This window comes from Mandrillus leucophaeus, unplaced genomic scaffold (assembly GCF_000951045.1).
Source record: "Mandrillus leucophaeus isolate KB7577 unplaced genomic scaffold, Mleu.le_1.0 Scaffold538, whole genome shotgun sequence".
NCBI lineage: Eukaryota > Metazoa > Chordata > Mammalia > Primates > Cercopithecidae > Mandrillus > Mandrillus leucophaeus.
In genome coordinates this window covers 1,634,282-1,660,027 of record NW_012105786.1, presented here as the reverse complement: position 1 = coordinate 1,660,027, position 25,746 = coordinate 1,634,282, and the positions used below count along the sequence as shown (strand labels likewise).

The following is a 25,746-nucleotide window of genomic DNA, read 5'->3' as shown; positions in this document are numbered from 1 at the left end:
TTCACCTCACTCTGTGCAGTGCTGCCTCCTCTTTTTAGAATGCCCTTCCCCTGCTCTCCATCTGACTATCTGCTACCTCCATATCCTTCAAGTCTCAATAGAAGCATCACTTCATCTGTGAAGTGCTCTGGGGTCCTTTTCACTGGGTGATTTTCCTTCCTTGTCCATGACTCTGTTCCTTTTCATATCTCTTGGGATGTACACTCCAGCCCCTTCCTTCATATATTCTCACTCATCCTTTAAGATTCCCCCTGGTCAGCCCTCCTTTCCTTAGTCAGAGTTAATTATCCTCTGCTCTGGCCAGTCATTAATACTTTGTTTATTCCTCCATTATAGTACTGAGTTGCATCTGACTTGAGATAGTTGCTAGCATGCTTTGTCTGGTGTTTTCACCTGATCACAAACCGTTTTAGAATAGGCAATTATCTTCATCTTTTATTTTAGGACAATGCCTGGCACAACACTTGTTGATTAAGTTAATTACCTTTTCTGTGGTTACTTGGGCCTCTAATCAACCAGACATCGCAAATCTGACACAGAGACTGCCAGAGTTAGCCTCATTTCTGAACATTCTAACAGACAGGCTATGTCAGTCTGTATAGGACTTAATGAGCCTCAAACACCCAAAAAATGGAATTTACAGCATGTTTATTTCTTCTCTCTAGATATGTATTCTGCAATCATGACCAAACAGAAGGACTAAATGTGGATCAGAATCTGAAATGTAAAAAGGCTACTTGTCAACCACACCATTGTTTTCTGTTGGAGCTAGCAGAGCAGCCTCGGCTGCACATTCCTGGGACGTGAATAATATCGGTTGTGATTACACTTCAGTATCTCATCCATTACCAGCCCTGTGAACACTGAATATAACCTAATTAGGAAATGTGAAGGGCCCTTTGCTAGGGATGAGTGCTGGGGCAGCAGAGGTCCACATGCCTTCCCGACACAGGGATTCACTGAGTTTCACACACAGGTTTGCATCCTGCAGGGCTCAAGGACAGACTTTACTGGTTTAGTCCACATTCCTCGTATAATCACCAGTAAGCTGAGAATGTGACACCTTGGATTCCATCCTATGTTATGCTCCTCTTTAAATGCATTGCAAAGGAGATATGCCAAGACTGATAAGTCAGTCAATTTCAAATAGGCATTAAAGTATTAATGAAGTGATTAACTCCCTCTAACACATTTTTTTGTTTACTAGTTGCTACTGGCCTTGAATAGGAATTTCGAATTTGTTGTTGACAATTGGCTTCTCATCTTTCACTGAATTCTTCTAAGCTTGTCTTTTCCTACACAGCTCTTAAAATGCTTTCAGAGGACTGCATTCTGTCTTCCAAAGTGCAGAGAGCAGAGCACTAAGGATGTCTGCAGGCTTAATTACAAAGGATGTGATTCTGTTATTCTTACGCCATAACTTTTCTTTGCAGTAAAAGCTGCTGCATTCATTTATTCAATCCTATGTCCCTGCATTCATCTGACACTTGCTGAGCACCTGCTATAGTCAGATTCACATGCCCATGGTGCTCTGGCATCCTGCATTTATAGGGTAACTGGCAGGAGAAAAGAAGAGGCCTGTGGCCATAAGGCAGTGAGATGGAGTCATCTGCTCTGGGAGTTAGCACCCCGCCACCCACACAGAACCCAGCCAACTGAGCTAACTGATAAGTCAACCTTAATTCTGCTCTAAATTATTTTTCATCAAACCACCCTCTGCTGAATCAATGTACATTCCTATAACCTGTATCTTGCCCTGGTAATGTGTGAACTTCAATGTCATGGTCCAAGGTTTTGCTGCTGGGACATGTGGTCTCAGGATGATCATCAGAATCCTTCACTAGATGCTCTAAACCATCACTACATGCTCTACAGTTTGCCACTTGTTTCCAAGTGTCCTATGTCCACCTCATTTTACAGAACTGGGCTTCCCTTGAGTTCTCATTCTGGGTACGTAGTCTATTTCCCTGCAATTCTTATTGCTGGGTTCTCTCCTCAGGGAATGGAGCCTGGCTTTGGTATAGATTTCCATGAAGTACTAGGATTCCAGATGGCACCCACTCAATTTTGTTCACCCAGCTCTGACCATGAGTGAACCCTTCTGTAACTTCTGCCTTCTAACCTGGTGTTTGCCTGCATTGTATCTGGACATTGCTCAGTTGCCTTGGTTGCTGTGCCCCACCTGCTTGTCTGAATTTCTGTTGTTACTCCAGTCCCCGCCTGTCCCTGCAGCTCCACACCCACTCCCACCCCCATTTGTCTTAATGTCAATGCCTTACTGAAAAATCTTGAAATGTGATAGGGAAGATAGTGGTGGCATTGTTATTACTACTATTGCCTTACCGTTTGGAAAACTGAGGCTCAGAGGATTAAGTGACTTGGCCAATTACTTGTCTAATAAAGAGCAGACCCCTGTCTCTAATAGTTTGCTCTTTGCCCAAATCCATGCTGTTTGCTCTGAAAAGTCTTATGAGTAGCTTTGACAATTAGATGCTTTACAAAGGTAAAAAATACACAGGATATAAAGGTTTTATTGTTATTATGAGCAGCACGTGGGCTTTCTCCAGTATGTAGCAACGCATTTCTTCTGTTGCTAACCAGGTCTTTGAAACATAAAAGCTTTTGCTTCATTCTCAGATGAAGCTTGCACGTGGGCGGGAAATTACGACAATGTCTACAGGTGCCAGTGTGAACAAGTCCAAAACTTCATTTGTGGTTATTTAGAATGGAAGCCTCATTTCTAAACAGATAATGCTATAAAAGGTGGTTAGATTCTTGGGCTAGCTCACAAAAGCAGTTTAACTAATAATGCAGCTGGAGTACATTTCTAATTCATAAGATAGCTGAAGTAATGTATATGTTATGCTCTTGCAACATAATAATCAATGCTCTGATTAATTAAGGAATGTGTATTTGGAGTCCTGGTCTCTGTAGAACTGTCTCCTGACAGCAGTAGTGATTTCACCACTATTGGCTCCAGAGTGCTTAGGGGTTGCTGGGAAATTTTCCTGAAGTTTCATAGCCCAGAGAGCTAGTCTGTTAGGTGGGAAGTCAGAAGTTACTCTAAAGAGAAGTCAGGAGTTTTTGGAAAAAAAAAAAAAAGTGTAGATGAAGAGTAGAAAAAGGGCAAGAGAAGAGGAATACTGGAGAAAAATGGTATAAATAGAGGAGTTGGAGGAAAAGAGAAAGAAAAATTGATAGAGTCACAGCCAGCTGAGGATGAGAAGTAAACTCTGACAAGGAACTGGGAACTAAAAAAGGGACTTAGACAATGTGGAGTTAGCAGATTAGGAATTTAAAACGCAAGAGATAAAAGACGATTTTGGCAGATCTTGAACGACTCTGGATAGAGAAAGATCAGTTTTAGAGAGACGTTTTAAATAAAATGCTATACTAGTAAAGTTTATGGAACTTCAGGCATAAATAATGAGCTGCCAGATTAGCCGGGGATTCTCACTGATGGGGGACAGGGTGCAACCCAGGAAGAGCATGAGACCTGAGGACCCATGGGAGAGAGAGACTTGTAGGGAAGCTAAGTATTCCTCCATGCCCAGCAAAATAGAAAAACGGCAATCCTGCAGAGAAGGAACAGATAGCTTTGGTGAAATATGTACCCTTATGTCTGTCTTTGCTCTCTTACAGGACTAGGATGGGGAAGAAGTCTTGACTAGAATAAGATTTGGTCTAAAGAAAAGAAAAGCTAAGAATGGCAATTAAGCGAATGGCACTGAAGTTTTCAAAGATACCGTAAGGGGCTTCTTTGTTAGTTGGTTTACATAAGGAAAAGCCTGGACAAGGTCTGGAAACAGAAGAATATGAAAAAGGAATTGAAGTCTCTGTGCCAGTAATTTTAAAATGCTATCTTCACTGTGACCTCAGGCAAATTCTGCAGATAATACTCCTTCAGGTCAACGTTTCTCTCTTTTGTATTTGTAGAGGGATTTTTTACTACACTTGTTCTGGAGAGGTGAGTACGTATTGTTTGGCTGAAGGTCCATAGTGTTGTCCCAGATTGAACAACTCAGTCTTTGGGGAGATGCTGTAATGAACTATGTCTCATGGCTGTCCTAGCAGGGACTGGGCAATTGTGTTTTAGGAGAAGACCAACCCCCTTAAGTAGGGGAATAAAGTTTTCTAGAGGAAGGTAGAAGCTCGCAACATGATGGATTTAAGAATATTCTTTCTTGGCCGGGCGTGGTGGCTCATGCCTGTAATCCCAGCACTTTGGGAGGCCTAGGCGGTGGATTATGAGGTCAAGAGTTCGAGACCAGCCTGGCCAACATGATGAAACCCTGTCTCTACTTAAAAATACAAAAAATTAGGTGGGCATGGTGGCAGATTCCTGTAATCCCAGCTACTTGAGAGGCTGAGGCAGGAGAATTGCTTGAACCTGGGAGGCAGAGATCACAGTGAGCCGAGACCTTACCACTGCACTTCAGCCTGGGCAACAGAGCGAGACTCTGTCTCAAAAAAAAAAAAAAAGAAAAGAAAAGAATATTCTTTCTCAGCCTGGTCAACATGGAGAAAACCAATCTCTACAGACAATACAAAAAGTATCTGGGTATGGTGGTGCAAACCTGTAGTCCCAGCTACTTGGGAGGTTGAGGTGGGAGGATTGCTTAACCTGGGAGGTTGAGGTTGCAATAAATTGAGATCGTGCCACTGCACTTCAGCCTGGACGACAGAGTGAGACACTAAAAGAAAAAAAGTTATTTTTATATTTCTGAAGGACAGGAGAGCAAGGCTAGGAGAGGGTGGAACTCTTAAGAGCATCTATGCAAAGGATTTAACTTGCTACTTGATTGTTTCATAGATCCTGGGAACACAGTCATTTTTAGGGTCATTAGTGATGATTAAGGTTAACTGAATATTAAAATTTTAATATTAAAAATTATAATTACATGTATCTCCAAACCCTTAGTTAAGTCCAACAGCCTTGTGTTATCGATGGACTGGGGTGAATGAAGGAATGTGACAATAGAGGGAAGTGTCACCTTTTGCTGAGGTCAGTGTGACAGCAGCAGAGTTCTATGGAGGGGACAGTATCCTGGAGGTCCAGGGGGTGAACTAGCAATGAGGAGCCAGAGGCTCAAGGCAGAGCTGGGAGAAGCAAACTATAGCGCTGGACTACTTCAAAAGCACATGAATTGGAATACACAAATGAAACAATGGAGACTTTTCTGCCTACTCTTCCATTAATATGTTGGAAAGGCAGATTTCTCAGGATCCCACATAGCTGAGTACATGTTTGAGGCTGTCACAGGAACTCTATGCGTGGATTCTAGAAGGGTTGGAAATGCATGGAGAAGGTGAGAGCCAGGAAGGACCCATCAGAAGCCAGTGGGGAAGCCAAGCCAGAAAGTCATTCTACCTCATCAGTCACTATAGTGCAGTGGAAAAATGCATATATAAAGATGTAGGATTTTGGCAGGATTAGGAATTGCTTTTTCCATTCCCCATTTACTGATACTATTTATTATGTGTTGCTTCCTGTTAATTAAACTTCTATTAAAATAATCTTGTAGTGAGAGTGTTGGCAAGAGAAATACCTGATCTTTATATCAGATATTACTAGGCAAGTTGGGGCTGTGGGCAGAACATTCCAGCAAAAGCAATATTTTATGAAACTAATTATCTAGGGAACTTGTGGAAGGGTTTGCTATAGCAGTGTTACACTTAGATGTGAATTTTTTAGTAGCTGTGGAGGTCTCAGAGGATTTATTTTTGAGATGATATGGCTGCAAAAGTAGGAGCTAGCAGTTCAGGGTGTGCAAACGGAAACAGAGCCTGAGATAGTGCTGTTGCTGCAAAATTAAAACAAATCTTTGCCAGTGCTTCCAACCATATCGTAGAATTAGGCTGGAGATTTGGTGACGGGAAAGATTGGGAATTTGGCTTTAATTGTATTGCAATTTTGCTAATTCTTCTACTACATAACATTCTACAGATTAACCTAATTCAGGTCTTCATTACCCCTAATTACAATTTTATTTTTTAAACAAAATTTACATTTTATTTCGATTGAACTAAAACTATGCAAAATTGATTTTCTTCACCGAAAATGACAGCAATATTTTCCACATTATTTCTAGATAAACTACAAAACACTTATTTTTGTATGTTTTCCAGGTTTTGCTTATAAATCAAGCTGAGGTAGTAGATACAGTAATGGAAAAAGACAGAAAAAACAGACACATCAACTGTCAGCATCCAAGGCCTCTGATTCTGTCTTAACCATGAAGCAGAAGTAAAAACTAGATAATTTTTGTTTTGTCTTAACTTTATGTGTTACGTCCTATTGTCAGCAGTTAACTGAATCTTCTTCAAATATCATTTTCCAGTTTCATCCACATATCCCATCTCTGACTTCAGTTAATTCATTCATTGAGCTTGTGTTTTCAACATTAATTGCTTATTGCTTTATGCCAGCATAATCACTTGGAAATAAAGAAACACAACATCTTGTATCAGCACATTTCTGTAATGGAAGTTAGCTTACATATGAGTGGTAAATAGAAGAATGATATCAGAATAATGCAAAAGTAATGTTGGTTTCTGTGTTTCCCATATGTTCACATTTTGTGCCACTAATAGGATGGAACACTTTACAATGGCTTTTCATGTCTTTTGCCCATTTTCTCATTGAATTTTTTTAACCATTGGGTTTTGAGAGTCCTTTATATATTCTAGATTCTAGCACTTTTGTGATATATGTGGTTTGCAAATATTTTATCCCTTTCTATACTTTGTCTTTTCATCCTCTCAACAGTCTTTTGCAAAGCAAACATTTTTAATTTTAATGAAGTCTAATTAATCATTTTTTAAATGAATTGTGCATTTGGAGTCAAGTCTGAGAACTCTTTTCCTAACCCTAGATCCCACAGATTTTCTATTTTTTAAACAAAAGTTTTATAGTTTTATATTTGACATTTAAGTCTGCAATCCATTTTGAGTTAATTTTTGTATAGGGTATGAGTTTATGTCAAGTATTAATTTTTTGTCCTTAGATGTCCAATTGCTCCAGCACCATTTGTTGAAAAGGTTAGCCTTCTTTCATTGACTTGTTTTTGCACCTTTGTCAAAAATCAGTTGGGTGTATTTGTGTGAGTCTACTGCTGGGCTCTCTAATCTGTTCCATTGATCTGTGTGTCTATTCCTCTGTGAATACCACACAGTCCTGATTACATACCTTGAAACTGGGGAGACTGATTCATCCCATTTTCTTCTTCTTTTTCAAAATTGTTTTAGCTCTTTTAGTTACTTTGCTTTTCCATATAATTTTAGAGTAATCTTGTCTACATCTAAAATAAAAACTTGCTGAGATTTTGATAGAAATTGTGTTAAACCTATTAACTTGAGGGGAATTGACCTCTTTACTATATTGCGTCTTCCAATCTATGAACACAGTACGTCTCTCCATTTATTTAGATTTTCTTTGATTTCTTTTATTAGCATTTTGTAATTTCCAGCATACATGTGCTTTACACATTTTGTCATATTTACACCAAAGTATTCCAGGTTTTGAGCAATTGTAAATGATACTGGATTTTCAATTTCTATGTTTCTAGACTTTTCCTTTCTTGGTTCTTTGGCTAAAAGGCGTTTTGGGGGGGCTTTTTTGTCTGTACCCATGAATGTTTCTAGGATTGCTGGCTTCTTCAGTTTGACATATATGAAGTAAAAAGAAAACCTGGGGAGTTTATCACTTGTCATTCCTTGGGTCTTAGTGTCCTTAGCTAGCTCCATAATTCCCGTTTCATTTTTGTGCATAATTTTTGCAAACTTCAGCGTTTTCAGCCGTGTCTATGTTGCATTATGGCAGAAATATCCATATAGTAAACCTGAAACCTGCCCTTCAAGAACTTACGGTTTGGAAGACTTTACATTCCTCCCACATCTAACCTATATGACATGGTATATTAGCTGAAACAAAGGCAAGTTTCTTGGTTGCTAACTGTCATTGTCCTTAAAGCTTCACTATTTGTTTTGCATTCTGGTGAACTTTTTTTCTTTTTCTTTTTTTTTTTTTTTAGATGGAGTCTCGCTCTGTTACCCAGGCTGGAGTGCAGTGGCGCAATCTCAGCTCACTGCAAGCTCCGCCTCCCGGGTTCACGCCATTCTCCCGCCTCAGCTTCCCGAGTAGCTGGGACTACAGGCGCCCCCCACCACGCCCGGCTAATTTTTTTTGTATTTTTTTTTTAGTAGAGACGGGGTTTCACCGTGTTAGCCAGGATGGTCTCGATCTCCTGACCTCGTGATCCGCCCGCGTCGGCCTCCCAAAGTGCTGGGATTACATGCGTGAGTCACCGCGCCCGGCCTGAACTTTGTTATTTTTACCAATAAAATATAATTACTACAATGTCTCAGAAGTATTCAAACAAATATGTCTATCCAGGGGAAGAAGGAGGAAAGCATCGATGTGGAGACTCCCTATCACACTTGGCCCTAAAGACTAATTTCAGCTTCATAGATGTATTTTGTGCAGTTCCTGCATACCAACAACCTGTTCTGCTCTGTTTCAGATTCGTCATTCAGCCAAGTAAATGGGCCTGCTGGTTTGTTTTTTTTTTCAATAGAGCTTTTTATCTTCCTTTTTTTTTCCCCCTTTCATTTCTTGAAACTGAAATGCTATTTTCCTTCCTGTTAAGTGATTCCTATTCACAAAGTCTTTACATTAAAAACAAACCTCACCTTATCTAGCTGTTTCTGATTAAATTGACCCAGTTCTGACCATTCTTTTTTTTCCCAGGTTCCCTAGAAATTTAGGTATTCGGTTTGTGTTTTAGTAATTTATATTTGCTGAAAGGTTTTCAAAAACTATGTATTACCAAACACTGCACATGTGCATAGTCAGTTCAGATTGTAAATTCCACTGGGACACAGGCAGTCCTAGTTTTGCCTCTTCCCAGATCACCTATATCAGTTATTTTCCACAAGCCAGACACTGTAGTTTACATGTGAGAGTGCTTCTGAGTGAAACTGAATTTGGGACATTTCAAAAAGTTACAGCATATCTAAACAGCAGAGAGGTCAAGAATGCTAGATGAATAAGATATAAATATTTAGTAGGTATTCTATTGCTGAATGAGTAAGAGAAAATGAATGCCTGCATATATGAAGACCACTGGGGCTTGGCAAATCCATTTTCAGTGGAAATTATTTTGGTGCATCAATTATTTATTAAGTACCTAATGTGTTCCTCCTGTCATTTTGCTAGACCCACAGATGCAAATATAAAAAATTTAAAAAATTTCAGTCTCTGGCCCCCAGGAAAACAGACACAGGGGGAAATATACACATACTCACATGGATAATACAAGCCAAAAGTAGGACGCTGGGAGCACTCACGGAGATTGCAGAGCTTGGCAGGATAGCTCAGGAAATGATTCCTGGATAGGATGACACCAATCAAAGCTTAGTGTGTAAGAGTCAGCCAGTCCAAGAATGGGCTAGAGTGGAGAAGGGCATTTCGGGCCAAAGGAAGGCACAGGAGCATTTTTAGCATGATTACTGCAGTGAAGGACAAGTTGTTTAGTATTATTAAAGTATAAAGCGGGAAGTAGCAATTTGGGAGAGTTAGGAATGGAGGGTAGGTAGAAACAGATCACAGAGGGCCTGTTTTTCCCAAGAAGGGGCTCAAGAAGGGGCTCAGCGAGGCTTGGAAGAGTCATTGGATTACCACAGGCAGAGGAGAGAAGGAGAAAAGGTCAACTCCGTGTTAGAGCAATTCCTTTGGCAGCCAGGTGGAGGATGGATTTCCTGAGTAAATTAAAAGCAGGAAAAGAGTGTGATAATCTAGGCAGGAGATAACTGAGGCCTTGAACTGGGCTGTGATAATAGAAACACAGAGAAGGAATGGATTAGAGGACTATTTAGCAGGAAAAATTGGTGGACTTGGTGGTGATAGAATATGGAAGATGAAAAAGAAAGATGAGTCTAGGTTGACCGCCAGATTCCTGCTTTGGGAGACAGGGTAACTTCTGCGTCATTGTGTCATGGAGGTGGAGAAAGAGAATGGATGATGTTGTGAAGACATCAAGTACAGTTTTGTACTTGTTGAGTTGGAGGTACCTGTGAGGATATTCAAGTCAAAGGAGGAATATCTTCAACTGGGAAAGGCTATTTGGGAATGCCATGTCCTTAAGGGCGAACCAGGTTTCAGTTAAGGTCAGGAAGTGAAGGGAGTGTCTGCAAAGAGATTGAAGATGTAGGATGGTTGGGCTGTCATGGAAAGAAAGTTCCAGAGGACACAGTTGACAGCTAGGAGGCAGGGGTGGGGAAAGAATGATTGGACACAGACAGGAGGCTTAGAGTCCCATGAAATCAGTGTATGAAACAGTCAGGGAGCATCAGAAACATCATCATCAAGCAGTCATCTTGGTCTGGTGCCTGAAGAAGACATGGCTTTTGTCTTGGTAGAGTCAGCTGGCCTTAAGGATCTTCCATGGAATTTAGGATTTTAGGCAGGACAGAGTCTGAATTTGTCTTTGGGTGGCTCCAGCCAAGGGCGGTTAATATTGGTAGTGACTTTGGAGTCTGTGATAGGGTCTCCAGGCAGCAGACCCCATGCACTCTATAAGCTGTGTGGTGAGTGGAAACCAGACTGGCTCCAAGACAGCCATCTATGTGATTTTATCTAAAAATATATATCAACCAGAAAGTTAACCAGAAGGTTCACATTTAATTAATCAGAATATTTCAAATTTTCTTCTACACTGGTAATGGAGACAAAGTAAGGAAAAATAGAGAGGTCAAGAAAACAAATAGATGCTGAGAACCACATAAATTAACTCCTGCTTTGTTACTCAGAAATGATTTTGAAGTCATTTGCAGGAGTAAAATGAGTTTCTAGAATAGACACTTTTTCCTTATACAATCCAACTTCTAAAACCCTCTGAAATCTGATTATTTCTACTGAATGCTACCAATACGGATATTGTAGCTGAGCATTTGACTAATTAATAAGTTCAACAACAGATAAATGCCCTAAAATAGAAAGCCCTTTTATTTTACTGAACAAGTATGTGCTTTTTATTCATCATTACTCCCTAAACAATACAGTATAATAAATATTTACAGAGCATTTACACTGTATTGAGTATTATAAGTAATCCAGAGATGATTTAAATTATACAGGAGGATGTGCATAGGTTACATGCAAATACTGTGCCATTTAATGAACTAATAATTTTTTCCATAAGTTATTGGGGTACAGGTGGTATTCAGTTATATGAGTAAGTTCCTTAGTCGTGATTTGTGAGATTTTGGTGCACCTATTGCCTGAGCATTACACACTACACCATATTTGTAGTCTCTTATCCCTCGCCCCCCTCCTACTGTTCCCCCCAAGTCCCAAAGTCCATTGCATCACTTATGCCTTGTGGTATCATAGCTTAACTCCCGCATATGAGTGAGAATATATGATGTTTGGTTTTCCATTCCTGAGTTACTTCACTTAGAATAATAGTCTCCAATTTCATCCAGGTCACTGCAAATGCTGTTAATCCATTCCTTTTTATGGCTGCGTAGTATTCCATCATATGTATATATACTATAGTTTCTTTATTTACTGTTGATTGATGGGCAATTTGAGTTGGTTCAATGATTTTGCAATTGTGAATTGTGCTGCTATTAACATGCATGTGCAAGTATCTTTTTTGAATAATGACTTCTTTTCCTCTGGGTAGATGCCCAGTAGTGGAATTGCTGGATCAAATGGTAGTTCTACTTTTAGTTCTTTAAGGAATCTCCACACTGTTTTCCATAGCAGCTGTACTAGTTTACATTCCCACCAGCACTGTAGAAGTGTTCCCTGTTGACCATATCCACACCAGCATCTACTGTTTTTTGATTTTTTGATTACGGCCTTTCTTGCAGGAGTGAGGTGGTATTGCACTATGGTTTTGATTTGCATTTCCCCGATCATTGGTGATGTTGAGCATGTTTTCATATATTTGTTGGCCATTTGTACATCTTCTTTTGAGAATTGTCTATTCATGTCCTTAGCCCACTTTTTGATGGGATTGTTTGTGTTTTTTTCTTACTGATTTGAGTTTGTTGTAGATTCTGGATATTAGTCCTTTGTCAGATGTACAGATGGCGAAGATTTTCTCCCACTCTGTGGGTTGTCTGCTTACTCTGCTGACTATTCCTTTTGCCATGCAAAACCTCTTTAGTTTAATTAGGTCCCAGCTATTTATCTTTGTTTTTATTGCATTTGCTTTTGGTTTCTTGGTCATGAAATCCTTGCCTAAGTCAATATCTAGAAGGGTTTTTCCAATGTTATCTTCTAGAATTTTTATAGTTTCAGGTCTTATGATTAAGTCCTTGATCCATATTGAGTTGATTTTCGTATAAGGTGAGAGAGGAGGATCCAGTTTCATTCTCCTACATGTGGCTAGCCAATTATCCCAGCACCATTTATTGATAAGGGTTCCATTTCCCCACTTTATATTTTTGTTTGCTTTGTTGAAGATCAGTTGGCTGTAAGTATTTGGGTTTATTTCCGGGCTCTCTATTCTGTTCCATTGGTCTATGTGCCTATTTTTGTACCAGTACCATGCTGTTTTGGTGACTATGGCCTCATAGTATAGTTTGAAATCAGGTATTGTGATGCCTCCAGATTTCTTCCTTTTGCTTAGTCTTGCTTTGGCCATGCGGGCTCTTTTTTGGTTCCATGTGAATTTTGGAATTGTTTTTTCTAATTCTGTGAAGAATGATGGTGGTATTTTGATGGGCATTGCATTGAATTTGTAGATTGCTTTTGGCAGTATGGTCATTTTCACAATATTGATTCTACCCATCCATGGGCATGGGATGTGTTTCCATTTGTTCGTATCATCTATGATTTATTTCAGCAGCGTTTTGTGGTTTTCCTTGTAGAGGTCTTTCACCTCCTTGGTTATGTATATTCCTAAGGTTTTTGTTTGTTTGTTTGCAGCTATTGTAAATGGGCTGAGTTCTTGATTTGATTCTCCACTTGGTCACTGTTGATGTGTAGAAGAGCGACTGATTTGTGTACATTAATCTTGTATCTGGAAACTTTGCTGAATTCTTTTATCAGTTCTAGGAGCTTTCTGGAGGAGTCCTTAGGGTTTTCAAGGTAAACAATCATAGTGTCAGAAAACAGTTGACAGTTTGACTCCCTCTTTACCGATTTGGTTTCCCTGTATTTCTTTCTCTTGTCTGACTGTTCTGGCTAGGACTTCCAGTACTATGCTGAAGAGGAGTGGTGAGAGTGGGCATCCTTGTCTTGTTCCAGTTATCAAAGGGAATGCTTTCAACTTTTTCCCATTCAGTATTATGTTGGCTGTGGGTTTGTCATAGATGGACAATAAGGTATGTCCCTTGTATGCCGATTTTACTGAGAGTTTTAATCATAAAGGGATGCTTGATTTTGTCAAATGCTTTTTCTGTATCTATTGAAATGATCATGTGATTTTCATTTTTAATTCTGTTTATGTGGTAGATCACATTTATTGACTTGTATATGTTAATCCATCCCTGCATCCCTGGCATAAAACACACTTGATGGTGGATTATCTTTTTGATATGTTGTTGGATTCGGTTAGCAAATATTTTGTTAAGGATTTTAGCATCTATACTCATCCAGGATATTGGCCTGTAGTTTTCTTTTTTGGTTATGTCCTTTCCTGGTTTTGGTATTAGGGTGATATTGGCTTCATAGAATGAATTAGGGTTCCTTCTTTCTCTATGTTGTGGAATAGTGTCAAATGGATTGGTAGCAATTCATCTTTGAATGTGTGGTAGAATTTTGCTGTGAATCTGTCTGGTCCTGGAAGTTTTTTTGTTGGTAATTTTTAAATTACCATTTCAATCTCTCTGCATGTTATTGGTTTGTTCAGGGTATCTAATCCTTCCTAATTTAAGCTAAGGGGGTTGTATTTTTCCAGAAATTTATCCATCTCTTCTAGGTTTTGTAGTTTATGGACATAAAGGTGTTCATGGCAGCCTTGAATGATCTTTTGTATTTCTGTGGTGTTGTAATATCTCCTGTTCATTTCTAATTGAGCTTAATTGGATTTTCTCTCTTCTTTTCTTGGTTAATCTTACAAATGATCTATCAATTTTATTTCTTTTCAAAGAACCAGCTTTTTGTTTCATTTATCTTTTGTATTTTTTTTTGTTTTTGTTGTTGTTGTTGTTTCAATTTCATTTAGTTCTGCTGTGATCTTGATTATTTCCTTTCTTCTGCTGGGTTTGGGTTTGGTTTGTTCTCATTTCTCTAGTTCCTTGATGTGTGACCTTAGATTGTCTGTTTGTGCTCTTTCAGACTTTTTAATGTAGGCATTTAGGGCTATGAACTTTCCACTTAGCACTGCCTTTGCTGTATTCCAGAGGATTTGATAGATTGTGTTACTATTGTCGTTCAGTTTGAACAATTTTTTAATTTCCATCTTGATTTCATTTTTGACCCAATGCTCATTTAGGAGCAGGTTATTCAATTGCCATTATATTTGCATGGTTTTGAAGGTTCCTTTTGCATTGATTTCCAGTTTTATTCCACTGTAGTCTGAGAGAGTGCTTGATATAATTTCAATTTTCTTAAATTTATTGAGGCTGATTTTGTGGCCTATCATATGGTCAATCTTGGAGAAAGTTCTATGACCTGTTGAATAGAATGTGTATTCTGCAGTTGTTGGATGGAATGTTCTGTATACATCTGTTAAGTCCATTTGTTCCAGGGTATAGTTTACATCTACTATTTCTTTGTTGACTTTCTGTCTTGATGACCTGTCTAGTGCTGTCAGTGGAGTATTGAAGCTCCCCACTATTATCGTGTTACTGTTTATCTCATTTCTTAGGTCTGTTTCCTACTCAACATACCTTCCGTGACTTCTACTGTCTATGAAGAAACTCCAAACTCCTTAACTTGGTGTGTCCATTGTGTTCAAGTCACGCTAACTTGGGGGCTAAGATGGTCACATTTTCTTTAATGACCAATTATGATGATATGTTATTGGCAGGCAATCCAGAATGTCCCCAGTTTCTCTGCTCCTTGGAGCCAAGACTATCCTATCCAATCCTAGGCCCATTCTTTAAATCCTCATTTTCTGTCTCTGTCTCTTTACAGGGTATGATTCACAGGGACAATGGCCCAAAAAGATATAGTCCTGCTTTCCCCTGGATTCACAGTTTTATCCCAGGGATGTTTTCCATTGCAGTTTAGCTTCAATTTGACCATAGAGTCTAACACTTCACGGTAATATTTGATATTTTCTGCCTCTCTCACATCCATTTCTTTAAATCCACATGTAATCATGGGATTCAGAACTGAAAAGAACCTTAGTAATCATTGAGTCAGATTTCCTGGTATTTTAAGTAAAGAGAGAGAAAATTCAAGTGACTGACTTACATGATAGTTACTTGGCAATAGAGTTAGTATTTATGATTTGTTTTCTTAATTTCCGGTTCAAAATGCTTCCCTGAGACCACCCAGTATCTTATAATTAGGTAACTTAAAAGGAACTTATAGGTAAATAAAAGATCTAGGCTTGCATGCTGGATAATTGTCCCTTCATTTATCTGTCTATTAAGATTTAATTTTCATATATTAGGTGCCTAATGACCAGATACCCCCATATCTGATAGAGGTAAAATGTATCATTTTTGAATGAGATTAAACAAATATAGCCTATATTGACTATTCTCTCCACTGTCTACCTGTATGACTCTGAGAATGGACTTTAGGGTCAATCTGTGCTAACAATTGTGGGGCTACAGGCTGGGGGGCACTTATGAGTGAGGCTTACTTTTCAGGTGTGTCTCTTCCCCTGGTCAATGTCCACATAAAGCAGGGGCTGTGTTCTATTCATTCTCATATTCCCAAAGCCTCACACAGTACCAGCTCAGAGAAAGGACTTGAGAAGTGTGTGTTGAGCGGAGAGGAATTGTCAAAGGAACATTCCCTTTTCCTCAGACAGAGATGATAGCACAGAAAAGGAGCATAAGAGATGACCAGGGACATACTGAGTTGGTGAGGGGGAAGTCAGAGAGTAAAGAGAGGGGATGTTTCACGTTTTGGTTATCTATTGCTGTATACAAACATTACTTTTAATGGGAAACCACATTACTTTTACACCAATGTCATACCACCAAACTTAGTAGATCAGGGCAATAACAGTTTCACTATCCCGTGGATCTGTTGGGCTCAGCTGAGTGGTCCTTTTGCTACATACTATGTTGGCTGTCCTCACTCACAAGGCTGCACAGCTGGCAACTTCATCTAAGATGGCCTCCTTCTCCAGGTCCTCTCTGAGCACAGCCTCATACCATTCCATGCTCCAGGCTGAGTTTCTTAAATGAGGGCTGGAACCTAGAGGGCAACGGTAGAACTGTCAGCTCTCTTAAGGCATAGACCCAAATGCTGAGCGGGGTGGCTCACGCCTGTAATCCCAGCACTTTGGGAGGCTGAGGCAGGCGGATCACAAGGTGGGGAGATCAAGACCGGGACCATCCTGCCCAACATGGTGAAAGCCCGTCTCTACTAAAAAAAATACAAAAAAATAGTTTGGCGCGGTGGTGGGCGTCTGTAGTCCCAGCTACTTGGGAGGCTGAGGCAGGAGAATGTCATTAACCAGGGAAGTGGAGCTTGCAGTGAGCCGAGATCACACCACTGCACTCCAGCCTGGGTGACAGAGAGATACTCTGTCTCAAAAAAAAAAAAAAAAAAAAAAAAAGGCATAGGCCCAGAACCGGCAAGGCATCACTTCTGTAACATTCTATTGACCCAAACAAGTCACAAAGCCAGCCCAGCCAAGGGGTGGAAAGATAGACTTTACTTCCTGATGGAAGGAGTGGCGTGCATGCACAGAAATGGAGGAATTGTTGCAGCCATGTTTTTTTCTGACAAACTGCTACAAGGAGGAAAAGGTTGTAGGTAGTGCCTTGACTAAGGCCCCAGTGGATACATGTAATGCAGACACCTAGGAGAATGTCTGTCTTTAAGAGAAATGCAACTGTCAAGACTATTAAGGAAGTAAATATGCTTTATCACCTTATGTTTCTGAATTAAGAAATGCGTTACCCTGAACACGAATTTGTGCCCCCAGCAGAGCTTTTCGAAATATTAGCTCTGAGGGTAAGAGTATAATAAAGATACTCGGCTACTGCAACTTTTCTTTAGAGAGAGCTAGGGCTTTAAATGAAAGCAGTAAATTTTCCTTGTCTGTAATAATGAGAAACCCTCAAACCACTTATGTAGCATAATTCAGAAGTTACAGGACAGTTTACAATGAAGCATTTTTATGAGCAATCAAATATAGCAGTCAAAAGATTTTTCCTTCTTTCAGTTTCAAAATGCTAAGACTTCCCAGCCACGTTGTGAACAAAGGACAAAAAAGAGCAGAGTATGCAGGGGAAAGAATCAGAAGGCCTGAGCTCCTTTGCAGACTCTGCTGTTCATTAGCTCCAGGCCAGGGCTGGTCACCCAGCTGCTCCTGCCTCCATTCCTTCCTTTTTCAAGTAGGGATGGAAAAGTGGGATCTGCCTCACCTGGCCCTGCCTGCTTGGGAGGGTTACTGAGAGGCTGCTATACCAAAGTAGGTGTAAACATTTTGAACACTTCAAGTGGATGTCGTTGTTGTTACTATGTGATCTCAGTAAATGACTAGATACATATGCTAATGAAATATCTCTCAATATCTAAGATCTGTCGATAGCTGTGAATATTGTTGGTATCTTTGTAGAGGCTTTGTTTTTACTGTTAACTTTTAAATTACAAAGTTACACATGAATTAAGCTAATTATATAAAGTTCACATATATAAAAGGCAAGAAATAAAACCTTTTCTACATCTCAACTGTCCCCATCCCTCTCCCTTCTCAGAGGTAACCACAGTTGCACTTGATGTATATTTGCATATTCTTCTAGATCAGTACTATACTTTTTATGTTGTTGTTGGTGAAGAGATAGGGTCTTGCTCTGTTGCTCAGGCTGGAGTGCAGTGGCATAATCACAGCTCACTGCAGTTTTGACCTCCTGGGCTCAAGCAATCCTCCTACCTCAGCCTCCTGAGTAGCTAGGATTACAGGCTTCACCACCACAGCCAATTAAGTTTTTAAATTATTTTTTTCAGAGGGGGTCTTATTATGTTACCTAGGCTGGTCTCGAACTCTGGGGCTCAGGTGATGCTCCTGTGTCAGTCCCCCAAAGGGCCAACAGGCATAAGCCAGTGTGCCCAACCCAGTTCCATACTTTTAGAATACGTACAAATAGAAACATACGATTTCTACATAAATGGTATGTATTAATATGGATTTTCATAAAAGTTGTAGATAGTTTTTTTTCAGAAGTCAATAAAATATTTTGCAAAGAATTTGCCAAATTAAAGTATTGGCTAAAGGCTTTATACCTTAACTGCAGATCCTCCTTGCTAATCTCATGCATATACATTGTTTTCCTCTTGTTTATTACTTATTTGGAATATGTTTTATTTTGTGATATGGAACGCATCTTTGTGAAGATTCTTTAAAACCTTTCAGAACAAGAATTGAAGCACACACATAAACTTACCATGTGTCAGTGACTTCTGCCTCCCCTTTTCTTCCCTTGGCTGCTTTGCGTTTTCTAAGGAAAACTTTCAAGCTGACAGCAACAAGCAACTTCTTCCTTCCTCTGCCTTTAATATGTTTCTGGGTCACTTGCAGTTCGCAGAGTGACTTTTACCTCAGAGAACCCCTTTCTCATACACGCACCCAAATCCACCTTTGAATTCCTCCAATATTCTTGTTTAGTTACCTCAGGGAAACCTCTGCTATTCAGCCCCTCCCCAGCTCACTCACTTGGCTAAAAAACATGGCCCCCCTTTGTCTTGTGCTAGTGATAAATCTGTATGAACAAAACGTCTGTTTGCTAATTTACTTATGCTATCAATACTTCTGGAATGCCTACTGTGTGCCAGGCACCACGGACCACTGGGTTATGTGAGAATGTGTCAAGGGGCCTGGCCCAGTTTGGGGGGTCATGGAAACATTCTCTGAGGAAGTGTGGGCTTGAACTGAGATCTAGGGAGGAAGAGAAAGAGGAGGAGGTAATTAGTTGAATAATGCTTGTGTGTGCATCTGTGTGTGTGTGTGTGTGTGTGTGTGTGTGTGTGTAGGGAATAGAGATGAGAGAACATTCCAGACAGGGGCTGAGGATACCCAGTGGTTCTGCAGTGGGGAGAAACCTAAGACTTGTAGCGAACCAAAAGGACACTGTGGTCTGACCATAGGGAGCAGCAGGGATGATGGTGAGAAATCAGGTTGAGGAGACAGGCAGGGTCATGTATCACGGACTGTGGAACATAGGTCAGCCGTGTTAAGGGTTTTAGCCTTCAAATGTGAGAATGAAAAGGCATCAAAAGATTTTAAACAGGAGTGTGTGTTCCTGCATGTCAGTGTGCGTGCATCTGTGCATATGTGTGTATATGTGTGTGAGAGAGAGCTGATCAGATTTGCATTTTAAAACAATAATTCTGATAGTGTGGAAATCAAGTTAGAGGAATGCAAATATGGATGCAGGGAGACCAATTTGAAAAGATTCGAGTAAACATAGACAGTAAATTATGAGGGTTAACGGCCTCTGGGGATCTTAAAACTACCCAGATATGTCCTTTAAAATCTTCAAAACTGCCCACTTATCGACTCATGCTGTGATAATTAAATCCTCTTCAAGCACTTAAGTATTTTAAGATAAAAATGTGAATAAGCCATTGCTCAATTTATGATCATTCGTATGACAACCAGAGCATTGCCTACTATTTTCAGTATAAACCTCTGGGTGGGGGTCTTGCCATGGTATGTCTTTGCCAGGGAAGGGGGATGGGAAGGGTTCCAGTGAGGCAAGGCAGGGTGCTAGGGGCAGGAGGTCCCTCTCTGAGCTCCTGGAGGCCCTCTGGGTGGCCTTACCTTGGTGTGCTTACCACAGCTTAGGGCAGAAGCCCCAATACTTGATTCATTACCTTCCTGCCCCGGCTGCCCTAGATTTCCCCAATTTTATTTGAAATAATTTATTCATAATACAGATTTTAACATGGTCTTACTTATCAATAAATATGCTTGAGCCATTTTTTTGAAGAGGCAACAACAACAACAACAACAAAAACCTATGCAATATGACCGAGAATTCCCAGAGCACACGATTTTGCAGTGAAAGAGGCATATGGAAATCAGGAGTGTATTTCATTCTTGTCCTCAACCAAAGGCTTAACAGAGCAATATTAACTATAATAGAGATGAATGGGCTCTTGCAAGCAAGAATCAGCAATTGCCACTTAAGTGTTGTTTTTAAGAAATAATTCTGATCGAATCAACACATTAAAATATTTTAAGATAAATTCTGCTGAAGAAAACTAAGAATGGTGCTGTCCAGGTAATAGAGTTAAAACAAACCTTCACTAATTTTTGTTTCACAGGATAGTGAAACAAAAATTATTTTATTTAGTGTTTTAACCATGGTTTAATGTATGTATATTTTTCAGCCTCCAATTTTGTTTCCTTTACTGTAGTATTTCTCGACTTTTCTTTCCAGAATGCTTGAATAATTTGTGATGGATTCTATGAAGAAATAGATTTCAAAAAAAAAAAGGAAAAAATTTTAGATTGGTGAATGGTCCGGCTTGGAAATACATCTTCTACTGAGGTTGGAGACTGATGAGGGAAAGTAAAAACATTGAGGGAGGTAAAGCAAGAAAAGGAACAATACACTACGGATAAGCAATGAACAATTTTGTTACTGGGGGAAATGCAGAATTTTCTGTTTTCTAGAGATGTGGCCAACTGGGAATAACACCTTCCTTATCTTCCAAGCCACAGATGTGGATTTTTCCAGTCCTAACTCGGAGAAAAAAAATTAGGTTGAAGATATATACACAAAATTCATACTCTGGGTTTCTCACCAAAACATGGAACAGAAATGGGAGACAACAAGGTAGAGAGCATTGGCTCTGGAGTCATCAAAACCCACGTTGACTACCAGTTACACAGTGTTTTTTCCTTCAAAATTCCTCAGGCTTCCTTTCCTCATTTGTAAAATGAAATGACTTTGCAGGGCTATGGTGAGAAAATACGTATGTATGGGAAGATAGTCTATCAATGTAAGTGTATAAATATCTCTATAAAAATCTCTCTATATACAGATAGCAATATTTATCTTCATATCCGTATCATATAGTAAGCACTCAATGGCTAGATGCATTGGTTATTATTATTGTCTCGAGGTAAGATTGGTTTAGAGTTGTAGTGGTAGGCTGAGTAATGATCCCCCAAAGATGTTTGCATCCTAAAGCTTGGAACCTGTGAATCTTTTCATGTATGACAAGAGGCTCTACAGATGTGATCAAATTGAAGATATTGAGATGGAGAGATTATACTGAATAATCTGAGTAGATTCAATGCAAACCCAAAGGTCCTCATAAGCAGGATGCAGGAGTCAGATCAGACAGGAGGAGTTGTGATGACAGAAGAGAGGGACAGAGAGAAAGAGATTTGAGGATGGGGGCTCTGAAGATGGAGGAGGGTGCCATGAACTTGTTGGAGCTTCCCCCACAATGACTTCTCTCTGGGGATTCATCTGTTGAAAGTCACAATCGCAATCTTATAGGAGCTGGAGCTTTGCGGGGAGACCGTGAAGGCACTCAGAGGGAGGCTCCCTAGTGCTGTCTTTGGAGACTTGCAGGCAGGTGCCTTGTCCTATCACCAGCAAGTAAACTGCAACTGGCCCTGCACCTCCTTTTGAGATGACTTGGGATTTGATGGGAGCTCAGGGAGCCAAGGAAGGCAAAGAGAAGCAGGAGCCCAGCCACACACATTGCAAGTGGTGGATTGCTGGCTGTGGTTTTCCTGGAAGGCTCTTAAATGGCTTTCAGGACATTCTTTGTTGGGGCCCTACATTCTTTGTCAGGGCTATCATGACTTAAGGGGTGTGGCCAGCAAGCCACATCCTCTAGGGTGTTTTGTGGGCTGCTCTGCAGCGTGGCATAGGGACCCTGGCTTGAGAGACCTGCTGCTCTCTAAATCTATTACTCAGGAAGTGTTTGACCTTTTTCTGCTTATTCTGGTGAAAACATATCTCCACTTTCCTACTTGGAAAAAGACTTTGTCCTAAAGTTTTGGGGAACTGTTATTTAGAGTCATTACACCTGCTAAGATATTTCCCCGAGTCCCAAAGGCCAGAAGTAAAGGGCAAAGTTCTACCCCAAGCAATGAGTCAGCCACTATAGTCAGACAAGTGGTCATTATCCTGGTCTGTAACATCTCGCTCACTCCTCTGTGCTCCCATATACAGTCATAGTCTATAGCTGCATTAAACACTTGTTTCGACATTTTGAAATTTTACTTTCCCCATCCCTTAGAATCCATGCATTCTTCAGTGCTGGGATCACATCTTGTAGAGCTTGGTATTCCCAGAGATTAGCATGGTACTTGTCATGTAAGTTATTAATAAATGTTTCTTAGATGAGCAAACTTTACCTCCATAGTAATTTGTGTAGCTGCTATCCACCAGATGTAGTTGCTTTTCTAAAAACTGAGGTATAATTTACATACAATCTACCAGAAAGTATTAAGTATTCAGTTCAATTATTTTGACAGTTGAATACATCATGACAATTGACTACACCAAACAAGAGGCAACCACTGTTCATGTATTTTTTTAACCAGAGATTAATTTTGCCTAGTTTTGGACTTTATAGAATTGGTTTATATATTGCACACTTTTTGTGCAGGTTCTTTCACTTAGCATAACTGGAAGTCTCAAGTTTCATTCACACTGTTATATCATCAGTAATTTTTTCTTTTTTCTTTTTTTTGAGATGGAGTTTTGCTCTTGTTGCCCAGGCTGGAGTGTAACGGTGCAATCTTGGCTCACCGCAACCTCTGCCTCCCGGGTTCAAGTGATTCTCCTGCCTCAGCCTCCTGAGTAGCTGGGATTACAGGCATGCGCCACCATGCCTGTCTAATTTTGTAGTTTTAGTAGAGATGGGGTTTCACTATGTTGGTCAGGCTGGTCTTAAACTCCCGACCTCAGGTGATCCGTCCGCCTCGGCCTCCCAAAGTGCTGGGATTACAGGTGTGAGCCACTGTGCCTGGCCAGTAGTTTTTTCTTTGTCTTTTTGACTAATATATATCTATTGACTAATACATATCTATTTCTTTTTGACTGATACTCAATTTATGAATATGCCAGAGTATGTTCATCTACCTTCATATTGATGAACATTTGGGTTGTTTCCAGTTTGGGCTATTATGGAAAAGCTTCTCTGAGCATTCTTGCATAGTTCTTTTTGTGGACATATGCTTTCATTTGTTTTGAGAAATATTGAGGGTGGAATTGTGGTTGTAGGATAGATGAAGAAGTTAACTTTATAAAAATCTGACAAACTATTTTCCTAAGTGGTTGTACCATTTGCATTCCTACCAGTGTTTGAGAGTTCCATTTCTCCACATCCACATCAACTTTTGGTATTGTCTTACCTCTATATCTGAGCCATTTGCAAAAGGACATCTCATGGTGGTTTTAATTTGCATATCAGTGATGATTAATGATGTTGAAAACACTTTCATGTGCGTATTGGTTGTTCTTATATAGTAGTACCCACTTGTCCCTGGGGGATTCATTCTAAGAACCCCAGTGGCTGCCTGAAGCCAGGGATATTGCTGAACTCTGTATGTACTATTTTTTAAAAATCTGATAACTAAGGCATTTTTAAAAATCTGATAACTAAGGCAGCTGACTAATGGGTGGGTAGCATAGACTGGATATGCTGGACAAAGGGATGATTCAGGTTCCTGGTAAAACAGAGCAGGATGGCTTAAGACTTCGTCATGCTACTCAGAACAGAGAATGATTTTAAACCATGAATTGTTTATTTCTGACATTTTCTATTTAGTATTTTCTGACTGTGGTTTACTGTAGGTAACCGAAACTGGAAAGTGAAACCAAGGATAAAGGGAGGGACTACTGTATGTCTCTTCTTTTGTGAAATGACAGCTTCAATCTTTTGCCCATTAAAAAAATTAAATCGTCTTTTTATTGATTTGAAGTTCTTTATATACAATGGATACATGCCCTTTGTCAGATATATGTACTGATTTGCATATTCATTTTCTTAATGGTATCTTTTGTTATGCAGAAATTTTTATTTTAATGAAAACCAGCTATCATTTTTCATAGTTAGTGCTTTTTGTGTTCTGTCTAAAAAAAATTTGCCTACTCCAAGGTTGTAAAGTTAAGCTTTTATGCTTTCTACTAGAAACTTTATTATTCTAGGTTATATTTTCTTCTAAGTTTATCTCAAACTATCTTATTACATGGAGTGTGATAGGAGTCAAGTTTTTTGTTTGTTTTTTATATGGCCATCCAGTTGTTCCAGCACCACTTATTAACAAGTCTTCTTTTCTTCGTGAAATCACCTTGTCACATTTAGTTAAAAATCATTGATTCTAATTTGATGTGAACCTAAAACTACTCTAATAGAACATTTTAAAAAATTAACTCTATACATGTGAGTCTATTTCTGGATTCTGTTCTCTTGATGTATTTGCCTGTCTTCATGTCAATACTACAATGCATTGATTAGTCTAACATATTCAGTTTTAGAACTGGGTATTATAAATCTTCCAACTTTAATTTTTTCAAGATTGCTTTGGCATTTTCATATCAGTTTGAGGCTCAGCTTATAAATTTCTCTAAAAAGTCCTACTGAAATATTGATGATTGTATTAAATTCATAAATAAATCTGAGGAAAATAAATATCTTAACAACATTGCATCTTCTACTTCATAAACATTGAATGTCTCTACCTTTTGTCTGGGTTTCTTTAATTTCTCTCAGCAATGTTTTACAGTTTTTTACATAGAGATATTGTACATCTCTCTTAGCTTTTTCCTAAGTATTTGATATTTTTTGATACTATTGCATATGGTATTTTTTACATGCTGTTTTCCAATTGTTTACTGTTGGTATATAGAAATAGAATTGATTTTTATATATTGACCTAGGTAAATTCATTATTTAGTTCTTATAGTTATTTCGTATCCATAGTTTTATATATAAACAATTCTGTCATCTGCAAAGAATGACAGTTTTACTTTTCTCTGTATACGAATTTACTTCTTTCTTTCCTTTATCTGTATGTCTTCTATTTCTTTTTCTCTTCTTATTGCATTGGCTAGAACTGCCAGTTAAATGTAAAGTAGAAAGGATAAAAGTGAAAGTCCTTGCCTTGTTCTTGATGTTAAAAGGAAAAATCAGTGAGTATTATATTAGCTGTAGGTTTTAAGAGATCCTTTTTAGCAGTTTGAAGAAGTTCTTTTCTATTTCTAATTTGCTCAAGAGTTTTTATCATGAATGGAGGTTGACTTTGGTCAAAGGGTTTTTTATGCATCTACTGAGATCATTGTATAGTTTCCCTCTATAATTTCATTGGCTAATTTTCAGATGTGAAACCAATCTTACATTTCTTTAAAAACCCTCACTTGGTCATGATGTGTATTTTGGAAATATATTAGTAGATTCATTTTGCTAATGTTTTGTTAAGGATTTTTCAGCTGTACTCATAAGGAATATTGGTCTATAATTTTATTTTATTATAATGTCATTGTCAGTATTTGGCATTGGCAGTGTGCAGGCTTCATGAGAATTATTCTCTCTGTCTCTATTTTTGAGAGGACTTGTGTTGAGTTGGTATTATTTCATCCTTAAATAATAGATTTCATTGGTGAAGTCACCTAGATCTCAAGTTT

The 25,746-nt window shown here is 39.1% G+C and overlaps 1 protein-coding gene across 1 annotated transcript in view; it reads right to left on the bottom strand.

Moving 5' to 3' along the window:
• Window positions 1-25,746, bottom strand: part of CDC42EP3 (CDC42 effector protein (Rho GTPase binding) 3) — an 83,748-nt gene that overhangs the window by 41,034 nt on the left and 16,968 nt on the right. The gene's annotated exons all lie outside the window — the stretch shown is intronic.